We start from the raw sequence: 12,576 nt of genomic DNA on the forward strand, positions 1-12,576 counted from the left end.
CTCTCTCAATCAACTATAAGACAACAGGGTGTACAAGTGACCAGGTTTCGTAGGAATACTTGTCACATATGAAACTTCGTGTCTTGATAATGAAAAAATATCTTCCAGTTTGTTTTCTAAGATTCTCCTTTCTGGTTCATCTGCTACCTTTCTGTTCCCTTCCCTTTGGAATGACTCAGTGGCTTCAAGTACTTCCTTTGACTATGGCAGTCACATTGATCAAAAAAACCACAACTGACCACCTGTGACCAACAAGAAGACAATCAATGCACCTCCAACAAGAATATCCAACAGGAAAGTCCCTGTGTTGAATTAAATCAACAACATAAAGACAACTGCTAACAATTCTGCTAGGAGACATGATCAAATGAGGGCTTAATGGAAGAGCAGGTGATGAACAGGAATAAAAAGGAAATGACAGACTGGTACTTGTGTTCACCAACAGTAAAAGACTACCTGAAACCAGGAAAACCCTCACACCCAGCAGACTGTACAGTTTTAGCAATTTACACCTGAAGACTTACTTTTTAGGGTATGGGCTTCATTCATTGCCCCTGTTAACACCCACCTTAGATCTTTGTGTGTGCCCCAACCTGACCCTGTGAGCATATTGCATTTGATTTTATTTAGTGAACTAGAACACAAATAATAAGGAATCCTTTTCCTTCAAGGAAACAGCCTTCAAATATCTGTTTGCCCAGTGTCTGTGTATATGGTGCCAGACATGGACATAGTCAATTCCTACATGCACGGCCAGAGGACCAAGTAGCACAACAGCTGAAATGTGAGAACCATGACTTCCATCAGTTTCACTGAGGCTGGGGGACGCAGGGCTTGGCATCTGCAGGGTATGAGCAGTGGGAGGGCAAAATAAAGCCCAAGGTCAATTTTTATGTGTCAATCCAAGGTTGCTGAGAGGCTTGTTTTGTTTTGACCCCATGCAACTCTCATCACATCTCCGCTGCAGGTGCAGCCCCCTTTCATTCTCTTAATCAAGACGTTTCCTTTCCCATAGCTGGGGAAAAGAATAGGCTTCTCTGACTCCAACCTGAACAGCACCTCTCGATGAATGATTTCTTCCCTCTTATTCCTCTCCTCCCCCACAATGACAACTGCCTTATGGTTGCTGTTGCAAGGACCAATGTAACAGGCAGCACTGACAGCTTGGTAAACACGGGGCTTTATTTGTGCCCTTGCTCTGCTCAAAATCTTCATCCCTCATTTTTTTTTTTTTTAAGAAGGGGTATGTATCTAGATCCTTAGTCCATTGTCACAGGCGGAACTCATGCTTCTCTTCTGGCGAAGTAGAAGGCCTTGGCATCTGCTTGTGGACTGGTTTAGCAGAACTATGGAACAGCCTGGACAGAGGGCCACCTTTGCTATATATCCCTGAATCTTCATCAGGACTCACAAGAACTTACAAAGCTCACTTTCCTTGATATATACTTAGGAAGGGAGCTTTGCAAATGCATTAGCATTAGCTGAATTCTACCCCCACCAAAACAACTAGATTTTGGGAATGCTTTCAAGTTCAAGAAGAGCTGAGCAAGTCAAGGCCAAAGGGCATGCGTCCTTGGCTCGCTGCAAACAAGAGAAAAGCCACCCACCACAAATTCACATGCACACCAAGCGGTGGAAATCCTCATAAAATTATCACTCTTCTTTATGCTGAAGCCTACAAGCTAATAGAAAACCAAGACAAACAACACAAAACAAACAAACAACCAAAGCAAAGCAAAACAAAACACAAACAAACAAATGAACAAACACCAAAAAACAGCTTAACACAAATTCATAAAACATCTCATGGGGAAAGAGTTTAGGGGATCAAAGACAGAACAATTAATTGATCATAGTGTACTAAGGCTAAGGAGAGACAGAGAAAAAAACAAGTAAACTGGACAGTGCAGTCCACAGCCTAGTTACAAAATCCATTTGGGCTGGCAGAAATGCACCTCTGATTTCTGTGTGTCTTTTCCAGCAGTCCTTGTCTCCACTTCCCTGACGGAGTAGGGGCATCCCTGTTGTGGAGCCCCAACATGGTTATTGTCACTTGAGGGGAACTACACTTGAGAAACACATATGTTTGAACATGTTTTTTAACCAGACAGAACAGACTCAGAGCTTTTATATCCTCTTATACAACCTTCTTAAAGAAGCCTCCTGAACCAAAAAAAACCCACTATTATTTCTATGGCTGACAACCCAACTACACTCAGTTCAAAAGAGAGAGCAACGTGTGCCTGAGCAAACGGTTTACTCTCCACAAGGCCTTTGTGCTTTGTCAAATTAACACCTGGAGAATGAGACAACGCGGAGTTTCATCCCCAGGCAGAACGGGCCATCCCCCAAGTTTCCTCATGACCTCTTTTGCAGAGGCACTTTCCAGAAGTGGGAACAAGTTGACATACATTTGCCGTGTGTGGCCCAACCCGATTCCCAAGCTCTTAGCTGTTTAATAACCGTCCCTCCAAAGGGTCAGTCTTTAGCTAAAGGATACCCTGCAGTGAGATGTACCCGATCCTAATGAATGTTAATAAAAAGCATTTAGCTGACTAACACAACATAAAACTGTGCCCTATTTCATTGCATCTGCTTAATAAGAACCTCATTTAATATCAAATTACTGCCTGCTCAGCCAAAGCCTTGTATTTGTGGTAACAGGGCTGCGAGGCGGGAATATCAAGAGCTGCAATATGGAAATTCCTCACTAATATTCTCTGCAGGACTGTGTGATTACTTAATTTGTTTAGCTGAGCAAGTCCAATCGCTCAGCCAACTGTTTCACAACACCGAGTGCAATGCTAGGCAACTGGTCTCCCCACAGGCCTGCCATGCCATATCACTTTTCCTGGGATCCGGCTATTAACAGTTGCTTTGGGGATTTCAAAGAGGATCACAGATACGGTTACCAAATGAATGAGCTTGTAGTAGTGAACATGAAATCCTGCTTCTTCCCCGTCAATCAAACACGAGTGAGAGGATGTCTTGTGAGACAGCAGCGACAAAGAAACAGCGTGGTAGGGCCCTACCCTCCATCTGTTCATACTGAGGAGCACCAGCACACGGACAATTGTCTGCATTAAAAAAAATCCACTCTTGCCATTTTAGAGAAAACTGCCCTAAAATACTGCTTTGCCTCTTCTCCTCCCCCACAGCCACTTGACTCAGCTGGCTGCTGTAGAAAATCAAGTTCTCCATAGTGCACATCAAGCCTTTTGGAGTAATTTTTAAAAAATGTAAACAGCGATAATTCCCAGCTCCCATGAACAATCACTTACCAGAAACATTTTTACACACATTCTTTACGGCTTTTATCAAACCTCAAGCCCTAACGTTTTAGGGGGAAAGATTTAGTCAGTATATTTGAGGTAGCAGAAGGAACCGTATTAATAAAGAAGGATGAATGCTACCAGGCATAGACCATGCTTTAAAAAAATAATTTAAAAAAAAAAAAAAGACATCCTACCATGATTTTAACTCTGTACACACTTTTAACATGACCAAATGATGAAATATTCTGTCCAGTCCTAGCTTCCTTTTAAAAATAAATAAATAAATAAATAAAAGAATACTGAAAAATTGGACTGAGTGTGAAACAGAAAACAAATACGAATGTGATTTAGTCACTGGTGAAGCTGCCTTATAATAGAATTTAAAGCCTTTGATTTGCTTGGTTCAGTAAGAATTAGCTAGATTATAGTACATGAATGTCTTCACAGGAGGAAAATGTTCTAAACACATTGTTGAACAGAAGTAGAAAAATTACCCATGGAGTCATACAGCCTTAGGGGTAACCCACCGTGAGCACAGGCTGACAAGCAAAGCAATAGCTCTACCACTACCATTTTCAATGCAGATATCTGGGAGATAGAGCTTCATCAAGTTACTGTGCTCAGGAAGAGAAGTGTGTGGAAGGCAATGGTCTGCACCAGGTAGGACTTAAAGAGTGAGGTATTGGATAGGGTCTGGCACAAGCGCAGAGGGGAACCAGAGATGGAAGAGAGTGAAAAAACCCTGAGGAGCCCCAGTGTTGGGAGGGACCTGCCCAATGCCCTGTGAGAAACATGGTGGGGCAAACTAATGCTGTGCAAAAACCTGCCTCCATGCAGGGTGTTGGCCTGGAACAAGATAACTTCTCTCTACATACTTCCCTCTAAGTAGTCCTCTTTTCACTGTGATTTTCCACCATCATTGGCATGTAGCTCTATTGCAGACAATGTGCACGTGCTAACTCCAGGACAAAGCAACTGGAAAACAGTGCAGATATTCTAGTGTATATTTTCCTCTAAGAGGAAAAATCACGTAGAGGGCCAGGAAACTAGCATTGTTTCAAGACTCTCCAGGGCTAGCAGATGTCCTGAGAGCTGTGGAGAAAAATGTTTGTGGGAAAGGTCAGTGCCTGCATTACGCACCAGGACCACAGCCACGACCACCATCCCTGGCAGAGGGGAGGTAGCTCATGGGCACCAGAGAGCAAAGTAGTGTTGGAAAATCAGATATACATGTACATACAATGGCACACTAATGTAACTGACGGCCCACTTCTTCTTGGAAATAGTGACCCTATTTCTTCTTACTCTATAGGGCTTCTGCAGACAGTTTCTGCAGCACTGAGGCAATAGCTATATGGTCAGCTTCTCCTCCCACCATAGTTGTGTCTTGTGCCCAGGTTTACTGCTTGCTTAACTGGAGCAAGGGCAGTTTTACACTGCTGCTTGCCACAGAAAATAAATAAATAAATAAAATAAAATAAAATAAAATAAAATAAAATAAAATAAAATAAAATAAAATAATCAGACACCAATCACAGGCCTAATTTTGCCATTTATAAAAAACTGTTTTGCACAGATATCCATTGTTTCCCCCCCTCACTTTCTCCCAAAACCAAAGTTAGATACCTTGAAGGAAATTTTCATCTTCATTTGTATTAGAAAAATGACATTTTTTTGATCTGCTTTCCTGCTCTAAAATTTAGAGTTTGTCAACAGCTACATGCAGAGCCCAAATTCGGTAGGAACTGGTGATCGCATCATGATTCATTCTTTGGTTTCTCTTTCTGTATTTGCTTTCAGTGGCAGGTTCCAATGGATTTATGTGAAACTGAGAAACTCTTGGAAAACCCCCAAACAGTTCAGACTGATTTAAAGCTGGAGATGTACTTCCAGGGAAGGACAGAATTTGTGGGAAGAACTCATCCCTTGTTCATCCATGAATCATGACCAAACTTTGATGTGAAACAAGAAAACCTCCTCCCCCCAAATGCCCTGATCTATTATTCAATTAAAAAGAAAAACAAACAGAAACACCTTATTTTGCCTCTTTTAGATTTTCAAAACCAGGATATTTCTTCACCTCCAAGGAGCACCATTAGACTTAAAGCCCTCAGCCTTGGTAGTACTGGGATTCTAATACCATTTATACACAAGCTGAGCGGGGACCATCATCATGTCTGAAACTGCTGCCAGTGGTTATCATTATGCCAGAGAGACTTCCCCATCTGCATTCCTGTGAACCTGGTACATCACAATTTGTGTCTGCTGAGGAGTGCTTTGGAGAAGTCTGGTAAAACAAGTCATTGAGTGTAATCTGGAGGAAGTTTGCAAGGAAGAGCAATGTGGCTCCAGAACATCTATGGTGTAAATAACTTGGGTGTATGACATCTTCCACAGAACCATGGCACAATTGCTGATTTACAGTCATAAACTTACCTGTCTACTTCCTGGAAAACAACTCCCTCCTGGGAGTTTTGTAATTTTTAAATTCAGTCTGTTCATATACTTTGAACACCAAAAGGTATCTTGTTAGCTAATTTCCAATAAGTTCCTCATTGTAATGCAAAATGCCAAAATGAGTCAACAAGGTGGGAAAAAAAGTAAAAAAAAAAAAAAAAAAAAAAAAAGGAAAAAAAAAAAAAGAAAGAAAGAAAGAAAAAGAATAAGTCTAAGTCAGCAAGGCTCATGAAAACAGATGAAAACTAGGATAACCATACTGTAAAAATGAACTCCCTGGGCTTGTGTTCAGACTGACAGCTCCTTGTTTGACATCTATCTTTGGCAGTGGAAACAGCAAAATCAGAGACCCAGAAAGAAGGAAATGTCCACAGCAGACTGAAAAGGCAAAATCTAGAGGACCTCTTTACAGATGTGTGCTGAGAGCAAGAAAGCATCATCCTAAACCTACAAAGCACATCTGTGAGTCCCTGCCCCTTACCAGCCAGTCCCAGAAGCTATCATGGTCTCGTGGTTTTAGTGGGACAATGGACAGAGTCTGTGAAAGGCTACAAGTGCCCCCAGAAATTCAGCATCTGATGGTGGAGCAGCTTGAACTAGCACAGCCACCCAGACCTTCCCAAATCAGACACAGAGAGGACTACCACCTGCTTGTGGCACCTCTGCCAGGCAGTTAAATAAGGCTGATGCCTCTGGCACATCACAAAGAAGCAAGCATATAGCAGGCCACAGTGTCCTCTAGAGGTGGAAAAATATCTTATACTTTAGTGTCAGAGGACAGGAGGAAACCTGGAACCAGGATTGCTCCACCAGTCTGGGAAGGCTTGGTTCAGCTTGCAGAGGGATGAGGGTGGAGGACCACTGCTAGAAAGTAGTCCCAGATCACAGCTGGACATGTGTGCAAGAGGGATAGGCAGGTCAAGGTCACATCACGTGGCTGCTTCACAGGGGATGCTGCCCCCAGCACAATGGAAATGGCCAAAATTTAGTTAGCCAGATCGAAATCACATAAATAGAAAAGCCCCTCAAGGGTCTCAGATGTCTCCTTAGATCTAGTAGCTTTGCTCCTCATTGCACCTCTTTTTCTCCTGGAGAGGGCTTATAGACCTTGGGTTTGCTGGACCTAGCTGCCCTGATGCTGTGTGGGTGCAATAGGAGGGAGCCCATTGTGAGAGGGTAGCTGCTTGGTCTGGTGATGGCCTGGTCTCTTCAGTCAGGTAAGAACATATTTGGGAAAATAAGATTGAAAAAAGTATTTGTAATTGCTCTTTCATGCACTGGTTCAGGCCAGTTGCCTAAGCATGAAGAACCTGTGCGTTTGGATAATCCTGAGGCTTAATACAGTTGTGCGGAACAAGGCTCCTAAATGCCTTGAAACTTACTTTCAACTAGTAACCCTATAAAAACAGGAGAACCTTCTACATATATTTAAAAAACAGCCATCATTAAAAAAATAAATAAATAAAAAGGGAAAAAAATTAATATCACAGAAATAAGCTCAATAATCTTGCCAGAAAGGCAGACACTCATGCAGAAGATCCTCTTTTTTGTACCACTCACCACAGCTGCTGGTGAGCACCAGTCACCACTTGTAACACGGCCATACAAAACCACTGTATGAGTAAGAGCACACTGAGAAAAGGCAGGAAATGAGCACCTGGAGCAGCAGGAAGGTAAGGGACTGAAAGACTTGTGAGAGTCCCAACTAGGCCCTCTCAGCCCTCTCCTTATGATACCAGAGCCAAGTCAGCCTGGATTCAAATACACTGCGGCTTTTACAACCAGGAGGAAGAAATTAGACTTGGAAATGCTGTCTCTTTACAAGCAGACACCATTGCATCCATGTAAGTATTAAGGCCTGATGTTTGATAAATCAAGAATCAAACAAAAGAGAAAAAGACCCACTCTACTCTGTAGCTTTACCCTCCCCATCCTCCTCAAGCTGTAGGCTGCTGCTACTCCCCTAGCTCAGATACTGCAGAGCCTCTGGACTTTTTCTTGCCCCAAGAGATCCAGAAAAAAACTCTCTTGATCCACCAGGTTTTATCTTTTGAACAGACTATTATTGTGTGTATTACCGAACAAAAGAGCATTCAGTAATTCCCTTTAGCCCAAGGAGGAGGACAGCTGTTCCTCCCACCACACCTTCAGCTGGGCCTTAGTCCAGTCCAGAACAAGCCACAACACAAAGAATATGGGGAAATCAGCCACAATACAAACAATTATTTATAAACTGATAATGGCTGCAGATATGCAGGTGCCAACCGTCTCCACTTTGGGGAGGGAACATACAACGCGCCCAAACACTGGTTGCTCACCAAGCAAAAACTGAGAAAACAGTTGCCCACCAGAGGATTGAAAGACTGAGGGTTTATAAAGGAATACTTCATGTCTCTACCTCAGTCTTGCAGTCCTATTGCAAGAACACCTTGAAAAATACAGTATTTTCCACAATGTTAGTCTAGGATTGGAAGGAGAATGGAAAGAACTGAATTTTAAAGTGTTTTTAATCAGAGCTGACCACTGCCTAGGCTCGACCATGAGAGAATGGCTGAACTGATGGTCGGTGCCCCACAGCAAAAACCTGCCCTCCTGCTCCATCCAGGTGGTCAGATTCAGTAGGTCTGCTGGGGCAGTGCAGTGAGACAATCCCTCCCGCTCAGGGTCTACGATCCAGGTGCAGTATCAACTGTTGGGTCAAGACTCAGAAGTTTGCATCATGCACACATTTTTAAGTAAAAGTGTACCAAGAAAGAAGTGACAAACACTCTGTGTGTAATCCTGCATGGGCAGGACTTCTAAGCACAAAAATACAAACAGACCAATAAACCAATGTACTTCTATATTAGATCTCCCAAAGACATGAAAATCCATTTTCCACTGAATAGAAATTTCAAGCTGCTGGATCTATATTTGGTAGAAAAGCAAAGTTGCCAAGGTGCCCAGCTGGACTCTAGTTTCTACCCACTAGTGCTTTCCCAGAAGGGGCTGTGCAGAGCCAGGTCCCTCCCTCTACTCACATCAAGGCGGTCCCATTTAGGGTGTTCAGCCCAGGATTTTAGCCTTCCCCCTTCGGACAAGGGCTTATGCTTTGCTCGGGAAAGGGAGGGGAGAGTTTCATTACTTGAAGAAACCGTTAGAAGCTGCACTATTGCAGTATGCCCAGCAGATGGTAATATTTGTTAAAATTTTAGCCCGTACAGTCCCTGAACAACAGCAATTTGCACCTGAGTGCTACTGAATCAATGCCACTATTTGAAAAGAATTACATTCTTAAAAAAGTATTGAGAAATAATTGTTAGATTTCTGCTTTCCTTTCAGAATAATATCTCTGCATAGAGCACTAAGTACTGCATTCTAAAACAAAACTCATTTTCATCTTGTGTTGATCATATGTGCTGAAGTCCACAAAAGATTAAAAAGTTTTTCTGAGAGTGATTTCTGTAGACAGATGTCTGTCCCTGGCATTTCCCATTTCCAGAAACAGGTGGTACAAACTCATGGAATTTTTTTTCTTTGGCTTCTCTTTGACTTTATGTTACTGATATTTGTGTCAGTGTTCATTCAAATTATTTATTATCTGATACTTCAAACACTTGGGGGTTGATGAGAAAAACACACTCAAACTATTTTCTGTGAGGAGCTTCTGTATTATACAGCAAGAAAGGCAAATGTGAATACACACGGAAGATGTCTTTCTGATTCCTGAACTCTAAGCAGAGCAAGCATGTTGCTCATGCAGCTATATAGCCCAGCAGCAGCAACATCCTAGTTGCTCTGGCACAAGTCACCAAGAAACTGGGAACCAGCCCAAACACAAGTGCTTACCCCTTCTCAGATGGTGTACAAAGTCCTCCACATGCTGAGGATCCCCACAGAGGAAGATCACTTTCTGTGCAGGATAGATCTTCTCTGCAGTTTTTAAAGAAGTGGAGGTCATACATTTCTTAGCATTAACATGGTACAGAAGAACTCAAGGAACGGGTTATGGTCCAGTGAGAAAGGCCAACAGGAACAGTTCATTGCTCCAGAATGCCTAGAATAGCCACATTTGGCACAAACTGTGTTGACATTAATTTTTAACTCTTTCACCTTTCCTAGCAACAGTGGAGGATTTTCATAACTCTATAAATGGCAATCAAATGGCTCTATTTATTTATTTATTTTTCAGAGATTTTCTTCCTCCTGTCCAAGAATCTGGTATCCTTGAGAGAGTCTAAGAGAAGACTAATGATACTACGTGTTTTTATTTTTTAAGGCTTGTACTTGTCTACATTAGTAAATGGAGAGTACATGTACATTAGAGGTGTTATCTCAACTGTTTTGCTCACTTTCTCACAAATTCTACATTCCTTTACTCCCCTTTCATAGGTCTTGAACCTAAACCAGCCTTTTTACTTCTGACCAAGACCATCTGCTAAAATAACAATCATGAGGCCACATTTCAAGACAAGAGAGAGATATTACTATAAGCTGTTATAACCTGCTCTGATCCTCTACCTAACACAAGACAAAGAGTTTCCCCATTAGCTTGCCTCAAACTCTTACCAAGATCTGGTTAGTTAGCTGGCCAGAGGACCACAAGGGTATTGTACTGATACATATAAGTAGATCCCACAGATATTTTTTGTTTAACAGCTTGGTGTAGTGGTGACCATTTCCCCCTGCCATCCCCTACTATATTTTCAGCATAGAGGTCAATGTAATGTTTTTTGTTTGTTTATTTGCTCATTTGTTTTTTGGTATGAAGTAACTTCACAATTTCCCTTTATCATACTAGAAGGAAAGAGAAGATATCCTAATTATAGGATATCTTCTATATCTTCCAAAGCAAAGCAGACTGCCTTGTCTGGGAGATAACATTATACTCCAACTCAAAGTCCAACTCCTCCACTAAATGCCAAACCTGATAAACAAGACTCCTGCTCCAAACTCAGTAGATCAGAGCCAGGAATGGCTTCTTCAAAGAAAGACAAAAGAGAGCCTCAGCAGCCTGAGAAGCCTCCAGCACTGAAACAGAAGTAACAGCAACTAGCCACCTTCATATAGCATCAACCGTTTTTTAGGTGTTTTGTTTAGGAGCCACTGCCTCCACCTTGTGATCCCTACACTAAGATCCAGCAGCTTCCCTCTCTACCTTGGGCATCCACCCCCTGGTTATACCTGTGGTATATGTCTGCCTTCCTCCCCGCAAGGAGCATGCTCTCACAGCAACTCTGTGATAGCATTGCAGGTGCTGGACAGCTTTCTTAGGAATAAAATGACCTCCTAACTGCCACCCAGAAAAGCCCTATGGGAAAACACAGCCCCTTACACTACTGTGTATGCAACTGCTGTGCTGTGTGACTTGTGTGAAAGGCTTGGAGGGGGCTCTCTGTAATGTCTCTGTCCATGCCTGTCCTCACAAATGCACCTTTTTGCAGGAGGAACTTGCTGTAGAGCTGGAGGGATGACCTGCCTCCATTCAGCATTTGCAGCCTTCTCTTCCCTCAGTAAGGACTCCTACGCTTCTCTTTTTCTCCTTGAAACAAGAGTCATTTTCCTCATGGGATGAGGGGGAAAGCCTGAAAACAATACCTCACCAAAGAAGACCACATTAACATCAGAGACAAGGAAACTAAAGCAGTTTAATTTGAGTCCACCTGCTGAAAGGGGAGAGAATGGAGCTGAAACCTTTCTTCACTGAAAATTTTGCTTTCAAATGAGACCATAGGCTCATCTAGGGCTTTTCGAGCTAGCCAGACACTGTTTCTATGACTTCAAAGATCAGACCTTGAGACCTCTCACTGCTTTCTGTGCTCCCACAGAAACTATGATTCAGGTTGATGGATTTAGGTGGGGAGGAACAACTCTGGGCTCCCCAGCATGGAGATAAAAATCCTTCAGAAAAGAGACTTCAGCCTCATGAGGAGATGAGGAATCTCAGCTTTCTGTAGGTGGTCTGGCCAGAGAGGGACAGTGACCCCAGAATGAGTAACTCCCAAGGGAACAGACATGGCACAGGAATTGTTGGAACAGACCAAGCAATCCCTCCTGCTAATGGGGGAGAGGGAAAAAACCTACTTACAGCTAGATGATCATCTTTTGCAGAGGAAGGTGATGACAGCTGGGATGAAGGAAGGGGAAAAAAATTCAGGGCAGCACCTTGTGTGGGAAACGATTGCTCTCCTGCCTACCCCAGCTGGCTTCCTCTCAGAGCCAGCCAAACAGGTCACTGGCTCCAGGTGTCTCACACCCTACACTGCCATCTCTCAGCAAGTTCCATTTATCCATGTGCTGTGCTGACCCCAGGGATTAAAAGTCATCACGGGGAAGGATGAGCACAAGAGGACACATAAGGAAGTAGGGTTGGTGGTGACTTCATCAGGCTCGTGAGTTAGGGCTTATGTGGCTGCAGTTGCCTGTTATTGCTGCCTCTGGGACAAGGCTGAGCATCTTCAAAAGTCACATCAGCAGGATGCTGCTGTACCTCCCCGGTTCAATTCAACTGCACCTAAAGAGTATACAGCCTGTTTTGAATGGTTTTCTTGTCTCCAACATTGGTGCCGTCTTCTGCAGGTACTTCCAGGCTTCCTTGCTCATCACATCATGATGAAAATGACTCTTGTTTAAGGGATGAAAAGATAAACATAAGAGAGGGGGATACAAATGAACAAATATTTCACTACTGTTTATAAAGTTCTATCCATTTGGCAATAAATTCATGCCATGTCTGCTCCTTTAATTAGTTGACTAATCAGGGCTGTGAAGCTCTGATATATTGCTAAATAATTAGCTGGGAACAAGTGCTTGGTGTTGGCCCAGGAATTTTCTCTTTGCAAGGTGCCGGGAAGACAGAGGGCTG

The sequence above is a fragment of the Aythya fuligula genome, chromosome 3, assembly GCF_009819795.1.
Source record: "Aythya fuligula isolate bAytFul2 chromosome 3, bAytFul2.pri, whole genome shotgun sequence".
Lineage (NCBI taxonomy): Eukaryota > Metazoa > Chordata > Aves > Anseriformes > Anatidae > Aythya > Aythya fuligula.